A 20,748-nucleotide genomic window follows, 5' to 3' on the forward strand; every position below is an offset into this window, starting at 1 on the left:
AGATTTGTAACTTTCCCTAATTTTGTTGCCGCTCCTGCTTGTGGCTCGCAAATACTAATGGAAAATACTGATCTAGATACAAACAAGTGAGAGGCTTTACGGCTCCTGCCGATGTCTATGGATCATGGAAAGATTTGTCCAAACAGGACATTGCTGACCGTGAATACTAAAATGGGAAGAAAAAAACAAGAGGTCACAGTTAATAAAAACATTTCTATATTGTTGCATTCTGTTATATTTGAGGACTATTTAGACGGTTTCACTTAAACACTTCTCCCGTCCTCCTCAGATTAGAATAAGATTTTATGTTGAAATTTTACCTAAGTTTATAAGGCCGGATCTACTGTCATCCATTTTAAAGGAGTCTTGCAGGTAAGGCATCGCTCCTGTCACAACAAAAAGAGGAACACAAGTGATTACTGTAATGAGAGAAGTGTAGGAACAGACCTGACAGCAATGAAGCCATGAAGATTTGTTTCCATTTATGTTGCAGTTAGGGGCCTTGTACACCTTGCCCCCGACATAAGACAGTGAAGGCAGCCACGGTGATGACTAAATACATGTAGGTTAGAATGGCTACAGACTACAGTGATGAAGGAACAAGTGACGGAAACTCCAGTCCGCTCGTGCAGGTCCTGCGTTTTCGTTGTTTTCATCCTTCTCTTGAATGACAATTCCTATTTCCACATCATCAGATGAAATTGGCATTTTTTGGATGAAATTGCAGAGAGATGCCATGTTCTCAGATGCCTGCAAACACTGTAGAAAAACACACAAGATGGTAAAAATATTACATTAGTGTCAGTGGTAATGTAGTATATAGTATAATAAGCAAACAATAATAAGTTACAGTCCCCTAGGGGAACTAAAAAATAATGTAAAAATCAATAATTCTATGGAGATATCTATAACTGTCCCTCTATAATCATCTGCAGGTCGTGTCTCCCCCTGGGAAAGACCCCTATAACTCATTAGACTAAGTTCAGACGTACCGTTCTCTCTCTCCACCAGAGGGCGCTGAAAATAAGAAATAATTATCGCTTTATAATAATAATAATCTTTATTTTTATACAGCGCTAACATATTCCGCAGTGCTTTACAGACATTATCATCGCTGTCCCCATTGGGACTCACAATCTAAATTTCCTATCAGTATGTCTTTGGAATGTGGGAGGAAACCCACGCAAACACGGGGAGAACATACAAACTCCTTGCAGATGTTGTCCTTGGTAGGATTAGAACCCAGGACTCCAGCGCTGCAGTGCTAACCACTAAGCCCCCGTGTTTTCTATAAGGGGTAAGGTTTCTCCTTGTGAAGAGTGACATACCAGCTCTGGCTTGTCAAGGTAAGGAGGCTTATTCGCCATGCAATGCTCCTCTGGGAAATTTAATATGCAAAGTGCCTCTTCAGAGAAAAAGAGGACTTAAATTCTAGAGCGCCACCTATTGGAAGTAGCGATCCTACAAGTCACAATCAACCCTTTCACGAGTCTTGCAATATCACCGACCATTTAGGAAGATCCGATAAAAATATAATTTGCATAATAATTTGGAACATGGAGTACAGGTGAGTCTTTGTGGGATCTCAAAGACATCAATGGTATTATTACATTTGATAACTTTAGCCCCGTGATCTAAGATCCTACAGGTAAAACAATTTTTGGAGCTGAATTTAAAAACTCGGGTTCCTAGAAGAACACTACATAAAATTTCATTTTTTACTTTTTTTTTTCTTTTTAAATCCAACAAGTGTTCTCATTTACTAGGGGCCACCAAATTTTTCAAAGTTTTCCCCAATCTGTATGTAATTCCTGGTTTATCAGGGAGATGTTTTCCCAAAACAGTGTCACGCTTCAAGATATACCAAAATTTTGAAAGAACGGTTGAACGATGACTTTATTTCCCCTGTTAAATGTAGTCACACAATTCGATTTCCAGTGGTCATCACTTTTTTCTTTATTAATAGTCAAATTATTCCCCTTCCTATTTTTTCTTTCTAAACATTTCTCATGTGTCTTTATTTTGTTGTCCCTGTGTGCACCATTTATCAAATTTTTTGGGTACCTTTTTTCCTTGAATTTTCTTTTTAGAATTTTAGACTTCGCTACATAATAAGATTCTCTTGTACAATTCTTTCTTCTACGAAAAAATTGACTGTGGGGTATATTGACCTTCCATTTCTTATAATGTGCACTATTAAAATCTAAAGCCATTTGAATTCACTTTTTTAAAATGGGTTTTTGTAATTTTTTTCCCCACTATGGTTGATCTCCAAATCAAGAAACACCATTTTTTCTTTACACAACCCAAAGGAAATGACCTAGCTTTAGATAGCACTTCCAAATATCACTTAACCTATAAACAGACAGAAGCATCTGCCAAGTACCGTATATACTCGAGTATAAGCCGACCCGAGTATAAGCCGACCCCCCCTAATTTTGTCACAAAAAACTGGGAAAACTTATTGACTCGAGTATAAGCCTAAGGTGGAAAATGCAGCAGCTACCGGTGAATTTCAAAAATAAAAATAGATGCTCCACACCGTTCATTATGGCCCCATAGCTGTGCCATATAGTGCTCTGCACCGTTCATTATTGCCCTAAAGGAGGTTCCATATAAAGCTGTGCCATATATAATGCTCCATACCATTGATTATTGCCCCATAGATGATCCATATAAAGCTGTGCTATATAGAATGCTCTGCACCGTTGATTATGGCCCCATAGATGCTCCTTATAAAGCTGTGCCATATATGCTCCGCACCGTTCATTATGGCCCCATAGATTCTCCTTATAATGCTGTGCCATATTTAATGCTCTGCACCGTTCAGTATGGCCCCATAGATGCTCCTTATAAAGCTGTGCCATATTTAATGCTCTGCACCGTTCATTATGGCCCCATAGATGCTCCATATAATGCTGTACCATATATAATGCTCTGCACCGTTCAGTATGGCCCCATAGATGCTCCTTATAAAGCTGTGCCATATTTAATGCTCTGCACCGTTCATTATGGCCCCATAGATGCTCCACATAAATCTGTGCCATATATAATGCTCTGCACCGTTCATTATGGCCCCATAGATGCTCCTTATAAAGCTGTGCCATATATAATGCTCTGCACCGTTCATTATTGCCCCATAGATGCTCCTTATAAAGCTGTGCCATATATGCTCTGCACCGTTCATTATGGCCCCATAGATGCTCCACATAAATCTGTGCCATATATAACGCTGCTGCTGCTGCAATAAAAGAAAAAAACACATACTCACCTCTCTTGCTTGCAGCTCCTCAGCGTCCCGTCTCGGCGTCTCTCTGCACTGACTGATCAGGCAGAGGGCGCCGCGCACACTAGTACGTCATCGCGCCCTCTGACCTGAACAGTCACTGCAAGAGGACGCGAAGACAGAGCGGCGCCCGGCGGGTGGAACGTGGACAGGTGAATATAAAATACTCACCTAGTCCCGGTGGTCCTGACGCTCCCCCTGCCTGTCACACTGTCTTCGGTGCCGCAGCCTCTTCCTCTGTCAGCGGTCACTGGCACCGCTCATTAGAGGAATGAATATGCGGCTCCACCCCTATGGGAGTGGAGTCCATATTCATAAGTTTAATGAGCGGTCCCACGTGACCGCTGAACAGGGGAAGAGCTGCGGCACCGAAGACAGTGTGACAGGCAGGGGGAGTGTCATGACCGCCGGGACTAGGTGAGTATGCGACAGTCTTCTCTCCCCCTCACCCGCCGACCTTGCCACAGACCGTGACTCGAGTATAAGCCGAGAGGGGCACTTTCAGCCCATAAATTTGGGCTGAAAATCTCGGCTTATACTCGAGTATATACGGGTAGTTTAAAAATAACAATTTGTATTACACAATTTTTTTAAAAACATAAATTGCCTTCAGCGGGTGAATACACAAAAATGGACCTAACAACACAGGGATGATTGCTCCAAATATTTGATTAGGATTCAAATCTCATATCAATAGCAGAGCAGATATCCTTGACCATTGAACAATATTTCTATGTAAATAGACCCTAAAGTGGGTACAATTAGTACTTATAAGGCTCTGTATATAAACAGATTATAATCCATTCACTCAAAGTTCTACTTATATTAATTATGATATCTGTGAAACAATTTAATATATAGTGCTGGTGCCAGCATAAATGGACAAAATAGGAAAAAATAAGTCTTTAAAACAAGGATTCTCACAAGTAAACTCTAGTGGGTACAACCTAACCCAAATTTTGTATATAAGAGCTCATCAATCCTCACACAAATATAAATTTAAAGTGCATAAACTGTGGTATATCTCCACCTTTTAGTAAAGTGCTCAGTGGTCATAGGTATTAAAATATATTTTTTGGCACAAAATTTATCTAAATGCCTAAGGCCGGTTTCACACGTCAGTGGCTCCGGTACGTGAGGTGACAGTTTCCTGACACACCTCTACTGTATGCGGTCACGTGGGGTGGAGCAGAGGGCGCCTCACCGCGAATGAAGGTAACTACAGGTCATTGACCTAGTTTCCATTCATTCGCTGGAGTTTTACAGCCAGGAGCATAGCTGCATTATAGCAAAGCTCCTGGTTGTAAAAATATTTAACCCCTTCAGATGGATTTACAACGTGGGACGTTACAGATCTACGGAAGGTATGTATATTGTTGGTTTATTATTTTTTCTTTGTCACAGAGCGAGGGTCTTCAGCGAGTGGATTGAGCGTACAATAAAATATTACAACAAACGGTGTGTTTATTTCATTAAATTACTTTTTAATAATGTGTGTGTGTTTTTTTTTTAACTCTTTCATACAATTGGATTAATAATGGATAGGTGTCATAATTGACGCCTCTCCATTATAAATCTGGCTTAATGTCACCTTGCAATAGCAAGGTGGCATTAACCCTTCATTACCCCATATCCCACCGCTACACGGGAATGGGAAGAGTGGCCAAGTGCCAGAATAGGCGCATCTTCCAGATGTGCCTTTTCTGGGGTGGCTGGGGGCAGGTGTTTTTAGCCGGGGGGGGGGGGGGCAATAACCGTGGACCCTCTCCAGGCTATTAATATCTGCCCTCAGTCACTGGCTTTACTACTCTGGTGGAGAAAATTGCGCGGGAGCCCATGCCAATTTTTTCCACCATTTAACCCTTTAATTTAATAGCTAGAACGGCCAAATTTTGCACATCACACTACTAACATTAGTAGTGTGGAATATGCAAAAAAAAAGGTGATATGACATGGTTTACTGTATGTAAACCATGTCTCATATCATGTCGGGTTTTTGAAGGACATATCAAAAGCCGGCAATTGAATTGCCGGCTTTTAAGCTATCTCGCGCTGGATAAAATATTAATATATATATATATGTGTCTCACTAACATATATATATATATATATATATATATATATATATAAGTGGAAAAAATGGAACAGCACAATCCTCACCAGTAGCGGGTGCCTAGCCCCCTGGATAGAATGGTCCAAACATTTATCCAACATGTATACCAAATAGGAAAAAGAAGGCAGCACTCCCAAAGTTTCAGGTGAAAAAAAGATGAAGATTTAATCGACCCACATCACTGCGCGACGTTTCGGCTCACTGAGCCTTTTTGAAAAAGGCTCAGTGAGCCGAAACGTCGCGCAGTGATGTGGGTCGATTAAATCTTCATCTTTTTTTCACCTGAAACTTTGGGAGTGCTGCCTTCTTTTTCCTATTTGGTATATATATAATATATAATATATATATATATATATATATATATATATATATATATATATATATATATATATATATATATATATATATATATATATACCAATTCTATGTGTACACATTTATTCCACCTATTCTATTGTAAGCTGTCAGTGTGATTTTACTGTACACCGCACTGAATTGCCGGCTTTTCTCGCTAACACCGCTGCGTATTTCTCGCAAGTCACACTGCTGGTCCGTGTGTAATCCGTATTTTTCAGGCCCCCATAGACTTGCATTGGCGATTTTTTTGCGCAATACGGTGACAAACGCAGCATGCTGCGATTTTCTACGGCCGTAGAAAGCCGTATAATACAGATCAGTAAAATACGGCAGATAGGAGCTGGGGCATAGAGAATAATTGGGCCGTGTGTAATGCGTGTTTTACGGACGTATTTAATGCGCTCATACATCCGTAAAACTCGCTAGTGTGACGCCGGCCTCAGAGTTTGCTAATACTGCACTGTGTAATCTCTTTGTTTTTTGTAAATTTCTGTATGTGGCAAGACACCACACTGTAAAATATGTGGCCTGTATTTTTTTTTTACAGCAAAATAGTGTTAATAATTGGAGTAAGGCACAGTAAAAAAAAAAAACAGTTGAATGGAGGCCTCAGATGCCACAATTTGTAGCCCATAGATAGATAAGGCGTGTGATGGAGATACTACACTGTAAGGCTACGTTCACATTAGCGTTGCGCGCCGTTGCGTCGGCGACGCAACGCGCGACGCACCAAAAACGCACGCAAAAACGCTGCGTTTTGCGACGCGTGCGTCGTTTTTTGACGAAAATCGGACGCAAGAAAAATGCAACTTGTTGCATTTTCGTGCGTCCGACGCTAGCGTCGAAAACGACGCACATGTCGAAAAACGCAAACAAAAAAACGCACGTGTCTCCTATGTTAAACATAGGGGCGCGTCGCCGCTGCATCGCCGCTGCGTCGCCGACGCAACAGCGACGCACATTAGCGTAACGCTAATGTGAACGTAGCCTAAAAGATGTGGCCAGTATTTTTTTTTGTTTCCGGAAAATAGTGTTAAGAACTAGGGTAACACACAGCAAAAACAGTTCAATGGAGGCCTCAAATGCCAATTTTCAGCCCACAGATAGATGAGGCGTCTGACGGCGATAGCCCACTTTCAAATATCTGGCCTGTATTTTTTTTTTGGCTAGCAAATTTGTGTCAATGAGTAGGCTGAGACACAACAAAAAAAGTCTATGGAGGCCTGAAATTGAACAATTTTGAACGCAATGATATGCGATCCGTGTGGCAGACAAAACCCAGTGTAAAATATCTGCCCTGCAGCTAAATATTTTTTTGGCAGCAAAATGGTGTCAAGAAATTGTTTAAGACACTCCAAACATTGTTTTACAGTACCACAAAAATGGTAGAATTTTATGCGCACTGAGATGTGATCGCTGGGATGGGCAAACCCAATTAAAATAGCTAGATTTTCACGCTGTACTATGAAAAGGATCTGGCTTTATTCTGCAGTCCCAACAAGCAAATGGAGAAAAAAAAAACATGTGCTCTGGATTGCTTTTGAATTAAATAATTAGGATTAAGAGGCAAAAAAAAAATATTCCTGGCCAATGATACCTGGGGCTATGCATATACGGTCAATATATGTAATAGGCAGCAGCAGACAGTAATGGAATGGACCCTCTTGGTGTATGCAATGAAGTATTCCACATACAATGCCTGCCTGCTACTGATTTCTATATTCCCACATACACTCCCTGCAAACCTAGCACTGCAATCTATATACCCCGCAAATAGTCCTTAGAAGGACTGTTGATTTAGCTGGATTTGTGTATTCAATTATGGTATACCAACAATAACTTTGAAACCCCCAAATCTAATATGCACCTGATGACGCTGTGCGGCCAGCCAATCACTGTAATGCCACAACCAACATGACTGCGGCTTTACAGTGCGTGTCACACAATCCCTGCATGTTGATTTGCGCTCTAAAGAGCGCCAAACATGTACTAAATATTCTGAAAAGTTCCCAGGCTCGAGTTCATATGAGTTCATCCAGCAGAGGGCGCATCACTGCGACTCGAGGTAACTACAGTACTTTCCCCTGCATTCCATTCATTCACCAAGTTTTACGGTCAGGAGCACAGCTGCATTAGCAGAGCTCCTGGGTGTAAAATGATTAAACCCCTTCAGATGGATTTACAGCGTGGGACAAGACTGTAAAGACGGAAGGTATGGAATATTGTTGTTTGTTTTTTATTTAACTTTGTTTCAGGTGACAAGGGTCTTCAGGTGGATTAAGAGTATAATAAAATATTAAAACACCATGTGTCTTTATTTCATTAAAATAATTTTTAATAATGTGTGTGTTTTATTAACCATTTAGTACTATTGGATTAATAATGGATAGGTGTCATAATTGACGCCTCTCCATTATAAATCTGGCTTAATGTCACCTTACAATAGCAAGGTGACATTAACCCTTCATTACCCCATATCCCACCGCTACACGGGAGTGGGAAGAGAGAGGCCAAGTGCCAGAATAGGCACATCTTACAGATGTGCCTTTTCTGGGGTGGCTAGGGGCAGATATGTTTAGCCAGGGGGGGTCCTATAACCATGGTACCTCCCTAGGCTATTAATATCTGCCCTCAGTCACTGGCTTTACCACTCTGGCGGAGAAAATTGCGCGGGAGCCCACGCCAATTTTTTCCAGGATTTAACCCTTTAATTTAATAGCTAGAGACACCAAATTTAACACAAAGACACTTCTTACATTAGTAAAGAAGAATATGTAATAAAAAAGGGATATGAGATGGTTTACTGTATGTAAACCATGTCTCATATCCTGTCGGGTTTGTGAAGGAGATAGGAAAAGCCGGCAATTGAATTACTGGCTTTTCTGCTATCTAGCGCTGAATTAAATATAAATATATACAGTGGGGCAAAAAAGTATTTAGTCAGTCAGCAATAGTGCAAGTTCCACCACTTAAACAGATGAGAGGCGTCTGTAATTTTTTTTTTTTATCAGATAGATTTTTATTATCCGCAAAGAATAAACAATCAGAATATTTCTCATGGCAATGTTTCATTAAACATTTACAGATAACTTTTTCCCCCCCGACCCAGAGCCCCCCCACCCTGCCCAACCCGAGACCTCAGCCAGAGCCACCCCACTTCCCATCATCATACAACCATTTGAATAAACATCCGTTATATTTCCATTGAATACTAGGTTCCCTATATTCTCATTTATCATCCTAATTCAAGTCCATCCACGGTTGCCACAGCTTGTGGAAGATGTCCAGCTTATTCCTTTTGGTGTAGATACTTTTCTCCAAAGTAAGTATATGCTCCGCTTGCTTAAGAAAGTCTCTTCTTGTTGGAGGTTCCTCTCTAATCCAAAATTTGGCGATCAATTTCCTAGCAATGAATAACAATCGTGCAATAGCTATTTTAAACATGTTGTCCGTAACAATTTCCTCCACATATCCCAATATGCAAGTCAGTGGAACCCTAGGGACAGAACATCCATACACCAGTTCAATACGATTTAAAACAACTATCCAGAAGGAGGACAGTCTAGGGCACTGCCACATCATATGCAATATCCCCGCCTGGGATTGTGAGCACCGAGGGCAGTCCGAGTTCTGCCTAAGCCCAGCCTTGAACAACCTGTCAGGGGTTCTATAGGCCCTATGGATTACGAATAACTGTGATAGCCTGCCTGGTTCACTCATTGATATCTTGGGCACATATTCTAGGACCGACTCCCATCTATCATTGTCAATTATTCCCAATTCAGCTTCCCATTTCCCTTTGGCTCGGATGGGATATTTTTCCAGGAAAGAAAAAAGTAGAAACCCATATATTTCTGAAATCGCCCCCTTCGTGCAGCTATTCTTAAGGATATAGTCGATCATGAGATCAATCTGTACCACTATGGCTCCCCTTTTATTCTGTGCCTGATAAGCATGAGAGATACGATTATACTGGAACAATTCAGACCGTGGCAACTGAAATTCTTCCTGCAACTCCTCAAATGTTTTAAGTCTGCCCTGACTTATCAGCTGCCCCAGCCATTTAATACCTGCTGCAGACCAAAAGTGAAAACCCTCCCTCTGCCTAAATTCCGGTAGATAAATGTTGTCCCAAATAGGCGAGAATCTGGTGAACCCACTCACTTCCCTAATGAGTTTGACTTTTTCCCATACTCTGTGAATTAATTTGATAGTGCACCCATGTGAACCCATTTTTTTGAATTGTCCTCCCTCCAAACTGTCACTCAAAACGTCTGCCTGTAGTAAGAACCTCAAGCTATTAGGTATTTGCACACTCCCTGCCTCCTCCCCCCATCCTTTGAGATGTTGACACTGTGCTGCTAAGAAGTATAGCCATGGATTAGGAAGTGCAAGACCCCCCTCTGTTTTGGCCCTCTGAAGTATCTCCTGTTTAAACCTAGGACTCTTTCCTCCCCATATTAATTCCCCAAACAAAGACCTAATCTTACGGAATCTGCATTGTGTAATCCAAATGGGAGAGTAAGGGTACCGTCACACAGTGCAATTTTCATCGCTACGACGGCACGATTCGTGACGTTCGAGCGATATAGTTACGATATCGCAGTGTCTGACACGCTCCTGCGATCAGGGACCCCGCTGAGAATCGTACGTCGTAGCAGATCGTTTGAAACTTTCTTTCGTCGTCTAGTGTCCCGCTGTGGCGGCATGATCGCATGGTGTAACATATATCGTATACGATGTGCGCATAGTAACCAACGGCTTCTACATCGCACATACGTCATGAAATTATCGCTCCAGCGTCGTGGATTGCAAAGTGTGACAGCAGTCTACGACGCTGGAGCGATATTGTTACGATGCTGGAGCGTCACAGATCGTACCGTTGTAGCGATGAAAATTGCACTGTGTGACGGTACCCTTATGTAGCACGTACAACAACTGTGGCATTACAATCATCTTTAAGAGGTTCACCCTACCAACCACCGATAAATGTAATTTGTTCCATGCCGCAATCTTGGTACGAATTTTCTGCATTAATGGACTTAAATTCAGTTCCTCAAAGGTAGTTAGAGGAAGAGCAATCTGAATACCCAAATATTTGAATTTTTGAACAATCTTTAATTTTGTGGTTATCGCCCTCTCTCCACTGCCCATACTGTCCCCCTCAATCAACAACATACAAGACTTATCCCAGTTTATTGTGAGACCCGAAAACCGACCAAACTCCTCAATCAAAGCAACCGCATTGCACAGGGACCTTTCAGAATCCTCCAGGAACAACAAAATATCGTCAGCATATAATGCAATTTTGTCTTCCCTCCTACCATAGATGTAACCTCTAACCTCCTGAGCACCTCTTATTTTAGCCGCTAACGGCTCCACGGCCAGAGCGAAGAGCAACGGGGACAGCGGACACCCCTGTCTGGTACCCCTAAACAGCGGGAAACTCTCTGACAAATTATTATTAACTCTAATTTTTGCCATTGGGAACGAGTACAGCAACTTAACCCAGGAGATGAATTTTGGACCAAACCCCAGGCGATCCAGTACCGACCACAAGTAACTCCACTCCACACAATCAAAGGCCTTGTGGGCATCTAAAGACACCACAACTCTTTTTCCGGCATTGTCTGCAGGAATTTGCATATTTAAAAATAGCCTTCTCAAGTTAATTGCCGTGGATTTATTGGGCATAAAGCCAGACTGGTCTGGGTGAATCAATTTATCGATCACTTGGGTCAGCCTGTTCGCCAGGGCCTTCGCCAAAATCTTTATGTCAGCCGTTAGAAGTGAAATTGGTCTATACGACTCCGGCTGTTGAGGATCTTTATCAGCTTTAGGAATAACCACCACGATGGCCTCTCTCATTGATGGGGGCAGCACTCCCCTCTCCAACGACTCAGAGAACACTCGCTCCAATTTGGGCATTAACTCTGCATTAAGAATTTTATAAACCTCTACTGGGATACCGTCCGTCCCCGGAGCCTTGCCCCCCGCCATATTCGCCAAAGCCGCCTTCAATTCTTCCTCCCCAAGCGGTCTATCCATCCACTCCCTTTCCTCTCTACCTAGTCTGGGTAAGTCAACCTCTTTCAGATATCTATTCATTTCCTCAGGACTTTTATCCACCCTAGAGGAATATAATTTACTATAAAATCTCCGAAAAACGTCTAAAATTTCCTCCCCCTGAGTAACCGTTTTACCTTCCTCTGTTCTTATGGAGTATACATGTGAAGAATCCCGCTGCGCAGAAACCACCACCGAGAGCAAATGTCCTACCTTCTCTCCCTCAGAATAAAATGTTTCCTTTTGAAAGGCTCTCAACCTATCTGCCCTACGCATATGGAGTTCATCGACCGCTACCTGAGCCGCCCTCATACGAAGTTGTGCTTCTCTTGAATTCTGAGAGGCCAGTGTCTCTTCCGCCACCCTCAGTTCCTCCATCACTGCATTGTCTTGAATTTTAGACTTAGTTTTATGTCTCGAGATGTCCCGGAATAAAATTCCTCTCAGGTATGCCTTCATGGTGTCCCACACTACAAGATTCCCCGCACTCCCTTCATTTATCCTGAAAAACTCCCCGAGTTCAGTTCCCACCTGTTCCATATCCAAATACTGTAGCCAGGAGGGGTGAAATTTCCATCCCAACCCCGTCAGACCACTCTTCCCAGTCATTTGTACAGAGACCAGTACTGGGCTATGGTCCGATATTACTCTAGGCCTATACTCCACCTCATGTATTAGATTATTCACCCCCCCATTTCCCAAAGCCACATCAATGCGAGATAAAGATCCGTATGTTGCTGAATAACATGAGTAGGCATATGTCCTAGGATTACGCACCCGCCACAAATCTATCCATCCTATTTCTCTTAGATAATTTCCAAAAGGAGTAGAGTTCCCTTCACTTCTCAACTCTGCATGTCTACCCTTGTCCCAGTGATCATTAGATATATTGTTCACATCCCCCACTATAAGGAGGGGCACCCCATCCCACCTACCCGTAATTTCCAGAATCTCCTGTATCTTTTTCTTGGAATATGGTGGTGGAATATAAATTGACACAATACAAATTAACCTGTTAAATATCTTGCATACTAAAAACACAAATTGGCCGTCTTTATCGGTGGTTACCTCAATCTCTTCAAACGGAACACTAACGTGTATCAAAATTGACACACCTCTGGCATAATTTGAGAACGTTGAGTGATACGCCTTTCTCACCCATCTCTTCTGTAGAATAGCAACCTTTTCCTTCACTAGGTGAGTTTCCTGCAGACATATCACTGAAGGCCTCTGTTTCAGTACATATTGGAAAATAGCTGTTCTTTTAGTAGCATTTGCAAGGCCCCTAACATTCCAACTTAGGATTTTAACCTCCCCACCCATTATAGCTTATAGAAACAATGAATGAGTTCAAGCTCCCTAAGGTCTCAACCCCAACTCCCACCCCCTCCCTCCTCCCCCCCCCCATCCCCAATTCCCAACTGAAATAACTCTCTATCTCTCCCCTCTCTTTAAGCCCACCCAACTCCTCTCTACTCTTAGAATATCAAAATAAACTCTCCCTCTCAATTTGAGATCTGGGAACGCTGTTTCCCAGCCTAACGATAAAAACTCTGCGTTCCTTCAGCTCCCCCGCCCACCATAGCCAAAATGCAAATTTCGTTGCGCCGCCGAACACAACCTGATGATATCAATATACCATAAAGTCACAGTATAAGTACCAGTTAACTATCAAACCAAACATAACAGTGAAGGGTTAACAATTGCCTCAGTAGCACTTAAATCAGTTTCAGCGGGTCTGCCCCGTTTTGACATGCTTAGTATTGAGATCCAGCCATTGTGACGCCTCCTCTGGATTTTGGAAAAAATGCACCCGATCCAGAGCCACCACCCTTAATTTTGCTGGGTAAATCATTGAATAACGGACGAGGCGTCTGTAATTTACATCATAGGTAGACCTCAACTATGGGAGACAAAATGAGAAAAAAAAATCCAGAAAATCACATTGTCTGTTTTTTTAACATTTTATTTGCATATTATGGTGGAAAATAAGTATTTGGTCAGAAACAAAATTTAATCTCAATACTTTGTAATATATCCTTTGTTGGCAATGACAGAGGTCAAACGTTTTCTGTAAGTCTTCACAAGGTTGCCACACACTGTTGTTGGTATGTTGGCCCATTCCTCCATGCAGATCTCCTCTAGAGCAGTGATGTTTTTGGCTTTTTGCTTGGCAACACGGACTTTCAACTCCCTCCAAAGGTTTTCTATAGGGTTGAGATCTGGAGACTGGCTAGGCCACTCCAGGACCTTGAAATGCTTCTTACGAAGCCACTCCTTCGTTGCCCTGGCGGTGTGCTTTGGATCATTGTCATGTTGAAAGACCCAGCCACGTTTCATCTTCAATGCCCTTGCTGATGGAAGGAGGTTTGCACTCAAAATCTCACGATACATGGCCCCATTCATTCTTTCATGTACCCGGATCAGTCGTCCTCGCCCCTTTGCAGAGAAACAGCCCCAAAGCATGATGTTTCCACCACCATGCTTTACAGTAGGTATGGTGTTTGATGGATGCAACTCAGTATTCTTTTTCTTCCAAACACGACAAGTTGTGTTTCTACCAAACAGTCCCAGTTTGGTTTCATCAGACCATAGGACATTCTCCCAAAACTCCTCTGGATCATCCAAATGCTCTCTAGCAAACTTCAGACGGGCCCGGACATGTACTGGCTTAAGCAGTGGGACACGTCTGGCACTGTAGGATCTGAGTCCATGGTGGCGTAGTGTGTTACTTATGGTAGGCCTTGTTACATTGGTCCCAGCTCTCTGCAGTTCATTCACTAGGTCCCCCCGCGTGGTTCTGGGATTTTTGCTCACCGTTCTTGTGATCATTCTGACCCCACGGGGTGGGATTTTGCGTGGAGCCCCAGATCGAGGGAGATTATTAGTGGTCTTGTATGTCTTCCATTTTCTAATTATTGCTCCCACTGTTGATTTCTTCACTCCAAGCTGGTTGGCTATTGCAGATTCAGTCTTCCCAGCCTGGTGCAGGGCTACAATTTTGTTTCTGGTGTCCTTTCACAGCTCTTTGGTCTTCACCATAGTAGAGTTTGGAGTCAGACTGTTTGAGGGTGTGCACAGGTGTCTTTTTATACTGATAACAAGTTTAAACAGGTGCCATTACTACAGGTAATGAGTGGAGGAAAGAGGAGACTCTTAAAGAAGAAGTTACAGGTCTGTGAGAGCCAGAAATTTTGATTGTTTGTTTCTGACCAAATACTTATTTTTCACCATAATATGCAAATAAAATGTTAAGAAAACAGACAATGTGATTTTCTGGATTTTTTTTTCTCAGTTTGTCTCCCATAGTTGAGGTCTACCTATGATGTAAATTACAGACGCCTCTCATCTTTTTAAGTGGTGGAACTTGCACTATTGCTGACTGACTAAATACTTTTTTGCCCCACTGTATGTGTGTCTCACTGACATATATATATACCTATTCTATGTGTACACATTTATTCTACCTATTCTATTCTGTCAGTGTCATTTTACTGTACACCGCACTGAATTGCCGGCTTTTCTCTAGAACACCGCTGCGTATTTCTCGCAAGTAAAACGCATGGTCCGTGTGTAATCTGTAATTTTCTTGCTCCCATAGACTTTCATTGGCTGATTTTTTGCGCAATACGCTGACAAACACAGCATGCTGCGATTTTCTACGGCTGTAGACGACCATATAATACGGATCCGTAAAATACGGCAGATAGGAGCTGGGCCATAGAGAATCATTGTACCATATGCAATCCGTATTTTCGACGCCTCTCATACGTCTGTAAAACTCGCTAGTGTCACGCCGGCCTAAGGGGTTAAGGAAAAGTTCTTAGGCCTTTTAAGCATTATAAGTAATATGTTATAAAATGCAGAAAATGCAGCCAGTAGTTCAGCAGACTGTAGGATGAGCTGGAGGGGACTGTGTCAGGTGAGGGGTCTCCCTCTCAGGTAGATTAGTCAGGTAGGACGGGGGAGCTGTCAGGAGTGATATCTGCACAGGCAGTGCAGGCCTCTGCCTCTGACATAGTGGAGTCTGCTCAGATACAAAATGGAGCTGAGGGGAATTGGACGCCCCTGGAAGAAGCCAGCGGCGAAACGTGCGTCGAGATCAGGGGACATCACTAGGGTTGAGCGACCTTGACTTTTTTAGAGTCGAGTTGGGTTTCGCAAAACCCAACTATCTCAAAAGTCGGGTCGAGTGAAATCGGCCGATTATGTCGTAAAGTCGGGATCGACCGAAACACGAAACCCAATGCAAGTCAATGGGGCAGCATAGTCGGCAGTGAGTGGGGGCCAGGAAAACACCTAGAGTGCCCATTTTAATGGCAAAAACATCCATTCTTCTTAATGAAGCTTGTCAATCTTAATTTCCCTTACAATAATAGTTAGGCATTGGAAATTGGGGGTCATTTGGCTAAAGTTGTTGGGGGTAGGGCTGGTTCAAGTATTTTGTGGGCCCAGGAAATCTGGACCACGTCACGGCAGTGGAGCAGGGCGAGGTAAGTATTTAAACTTTGCAAGTGCTGTGATCCTGAGCAAGCAGGGGGGGCCCACTCGTTGGCATTGGCACTGGCACAGGGCCCCTCAAAGTACGGCGTTGTGTTTGCACGGCGGGGGCGCCTCCCACCAGCAGCGACACTTTTGCGTACTATGAGGGGCCCTGTGCCAGTGATGTCGCCAACGAGTATGCCCCCCCCACCTGATGATGGAACTTGCACTTTCATCTTCACCTTCATCTTTGTCCCCTTGCAAGGTGGTATAGTATGTGGGAAGGGGAACCTGAATTTCAGCAGGGTCAGATTCTGGCTGTGTAGCGTGCAAGGGGAATGTAGTGGTCTGGGGCAATGTACCAGCAGACTCATCTATCACTGGCTGGGCAATGGGCAGGATGAGGAGGAAACACAGATATAGGCCCAAAGAATAAAGTGGGCTAAATGCAGTTCAAAATTGGTAACAGGACTAACCAGGGGGCATTGCTTTGTTCAGTGGAGGACAACTGTAATGAGAGGCTGACACAGTGAGTAGGCCCAAATCAGTAAGTAGGCTAAATGCAGTTCAAAATTGGAAACAGAAGTAAACAGGCGGCACTGGTTTGTTCAGTGGAGAAGAGCCAGGAGCGGCAGACACCGTTAGTAGGGCCAACAAAACAAGTAGGCCAAATGCATTGTTATATTACAAAATTTAACGAGAGCCTCAAAATTGAAGCTAAGGAAAGGCAACCTGGAGAACACCTTGGAGCGGCAGACACCGTTTCTAGAACCCAACCAAACAAGTAGGCCCACTGCAGTTTTTAAATTAAAAAAACTCTTCAACAAGAGCCTGAAAATTGAAGCTCAGGAAATGCTACCAGGAGAACACCTTGGAGCGGCAGACACCGTTAGTAGGCCCTACCGAAGTAGTAGCCCCAATGCAGTTTTCAAATTCCTATAGGCTGAAAACCAGACAATTGACGCTCAGCTTTTTTCAGAGGAGGACAGCTGTATTGAGTGGCGCAGACAGACACAGGTAGTAGGCCTTAAACAAAAAATTTGGCTCAATGCAGTTTAAAAAAGGTTACAGGGGTACACAGGCAGCATTGGTGTGGTCAGCGGAGGACAATTTGAATTAGGGACTGCAGACAGACTTAGTAGGCTGTCCCCTGTGGACCATGCATCCACCACATTAACCCAGTGCGCCGTAATGGACACGTAACCTTCCGTGGACATGCTTACTGGTCCATGCGTCTGTTGTCAGGTGCACCTTTCTACTCTTAGATTGCCTGAGTGCATGGACAATGCGGACTTTTACATGCTGGTGGAGGGCTGGGATGGCTTTTCTCGCAAAAGAAGTGTCGACTGGGTAGCTCGTACCGTGGTACAGCGTAGTTCATCTGGGCTTTATAAATATAAAATAAAGAAAAAAAGTAGGCTCTATTGCACTTTCAACTAGGTTCCAGGGGTACACGGCCAGCATTGGTCTGGTCAGTGGAGGACAATTTCAATTATGGACCGCAGACAGACTTAGTACACCTACAATTAAAAAAATGATGCTCTATGCAATTTAAAATAGGTTCCAGGGGTACACGGCCAGCATTGGTCTGGTCAGTGGAGGACTATTGGAAGGAGGGGCCGCAGACAGGCTTAGTAGGCCTACCATAAGAAAAGTAGGCTGTAGGCACTTTAAAATAGGTTCCAGGGGTACACGGGCAGCAGTGGTGTGGTCAGTGAAGGACAATTTCTATTATGGACCGCAGACAGACTTAGTACGCCTACAATTAAAAAAAGGATGCTCTATGCAATTTAAAATAGGTTCCAGGGGTACACGGCCAGCATTGGTCTGGTCAGTGGAGGACTATTGGAAGGAGGGACCGCAGACAGGCTTAGTAGGCCTAACATAAGAACAGTAGGCTGTAGGCACTTTAAAATAGGTTCCAGGGGTACACGGGCAGCAGTGGTGTGGTCAGTGAAGGACAATTTCTATTATGGACCGCAGACAGACTTAGTAGGCCTAACATAACAAAAGTAGGCTCTATGCACTTGGAATTATCTTGCAGGGCTACACGTGCAGCATTGGTGTTGTCAGCGGAGGCCGATTGTAAGGAGTGTCTGACAGTTAGTACTCCCAAAAAATAAATAGATGTTAATGTCTCGCAATACAACAAAACCAAAAAACAAAAGGGTGGCATACTTAGGTACAGGGGTGGGCTCCTCTGCTGAGTTTCAGACCTAGTAATTTGGCGCAACGTATTTACTGGTGTAAATATAGGACACTGCCCCTGACTATTTTAAGTAGCATCATACATGTCAACACATTGGTATTGTCAGTGCCAGGCATTGAAGGATGTCAGCGCATAGACTAAACATTGGTGGAGCTGTGAAAGATAATTTTGCAAATCGTAGAGCACTGTTTGAGCTGGGGGGGGGGGAACTGTCTTGTGGCCGGCGGTACAGGCCCATGGCCCCTCATGTTACAATGGTGTGTCTGACGTTGGTTGCGCGCCACCACCGCCAGAGACACTTTATTGTACTATGAGGGACCCAGTGGCAGTGCCGTCGACCAAAAGCGTGCACATCCACCTCTTCAGACAAACGGCACTCTCACGGGTGCTTGCGCCAAGTGGCGAGACCACGGCCCTGTGGGGGGAGTTTTCCCATTTAGGGAGGTGTAAACATGTCGTATGCTGGACAAACAGCTGCTGCAAATTACGAGATTGGAAAACTCAGTCAGACCAGTCCACAAGCAAGACCTTTTCATAGGAAAGCTAGGTGTCAGCCGGGAAAGGTGGGGCAAAATAATTCAAAATCCAGGAGTGGTTCATTTTAATGAAGGTTAGATCATCAACATTTTGGGTAGCCAGATGAGTCCTTTTTTCGGTTAATATTGAACCAGCAGCACTGAATACTCTTTCTGATAGCACACTAGCTGCTGGGCAAGCAAGCTCCTGCAATGCATATTCTGCCAATTCTGGCCAGGTGTCTAATTTGGATGCCCAGTAATCAAATGGGAATGACGGTTGAGGGAGAACATCGATGAGGGATGAAAAATAGTTAGTAACCATACTGGACAAATGTTGTCTCCTGTCACTTTGAATTGATGCTGCAGTACCTGTCCTGTCTGCGGTCATAGCAAAATCACCCCACAACCTGGTCAGAAAACCCCTCTGTCCAACGCCACTTCTGATTTGTGCACCTCTAACACCTCTGGTCTGCTGCCCCCTGCAGCTCGTGTGAGAACCATCACCGGCGTTGTGTGCTGGGAATGCCTGAATCAAACGGTCAACAAGAGTTGATTGTTTGGTTGCTAATATTTGTTCAACGTTCTCATGTGGCATAATATTTTGCAATTTGCCTTTATAGCGAGGATCAAGGAGGCAGGCCAACCAGTAATCGTCATCGGTCATCATTTTAATAATGCATGGGTCCCTTTTGAGGATACGTAAGGCATAATCCGCCATGTGGGCCAAAGTTCCAGTTGTCAAATCTGCGGTTGTGCTGGGTTGAGGGGCAGTTACAGGCAAATCTACGTTACTTGTGTCCCTCAAAAAACCAGAACCCGGCCTTGCCACGCCACCAATTTCCATTGGCCCCGGAGAAGCTTCCTCATTAAAAAAATACTCATCCCCATCATCCTCCTCGTCCTCCTCCTCCTGTTCGCCCGCTACCTCGTCCTGTACACTGCCCTGACCAGACAATGGCTGACTGTCATCAAGGCTTTCCTCTTCCTCTGCTGCAGACGCCTGCTCCTTTATGTGCGTCAAACTTTGCATCAGCAGACGCATTAGGGGGATGCTCATGCTTATTATGGCGTTGTCTGCACTAACCAGCCGTGTGCATTCCTCAAAACACTGAAGGACTTGACACATGTCTTGTACCTTCGACCACTGCACACCTGACAACTCCATGTCTGCCATCCTACTGCCTGCCCGTGTATGTGTATCCTCCCACAAATACATAACAGCCCGCCTCTGTTCGCACAGTCTCTGAAGCATGTGCAGTGTGGAGTTCCACCTTGTTGCAACGTCGATGATTAGGCGATGCTGGGAAAGGTTCAAAGACCGCTGATAGTTCTGCATATGGCTGGAGTGCACGGGCGAACGGCGGATATGCGAGCAAAGTCTGCGCACTTTGAGGAGCAGGTCGGATAACCCCGGATAACTTTTCAGGAAGCATTGCATTACCAGGTTTAAGGTGTGAGCCAGGCAAGGAATGTATTTCAGTTGGGAAAGGGCTATGGCAGCCATGAAATTCCTTCCATTATCACTCACTACCTTGCCTGCCTCAAGATGTACAGTGCCCAGCCATGACTGCGTTTCTTTCTGCAAGAACTCGGACAGAACTTCCGCGGTGTTTCTGTTGTCGCCCAAACACTTCATTGCCAATACAGCCTGCTGACGCTTGCCAGTAGCTGCCCCATAATGGGACACCTGGTGTGCAACAGTGGCAGCTGCGGATGG

The sequence above is a fragment of the Ranitomeya imitator genome, chromosome 9 (genome assembly GCF_032444005.1).
Source record: "Ranitomeya imitator isolate aRanImi1 chromosome 9, aRanImi1.pri, whole genome shotgun sequence".
NCBI lineage: Eukaryota > Metazoa > Chordata > Amphibia > Anura > Dendrobatidae > Ranitomeya > Ranitomeya imitator.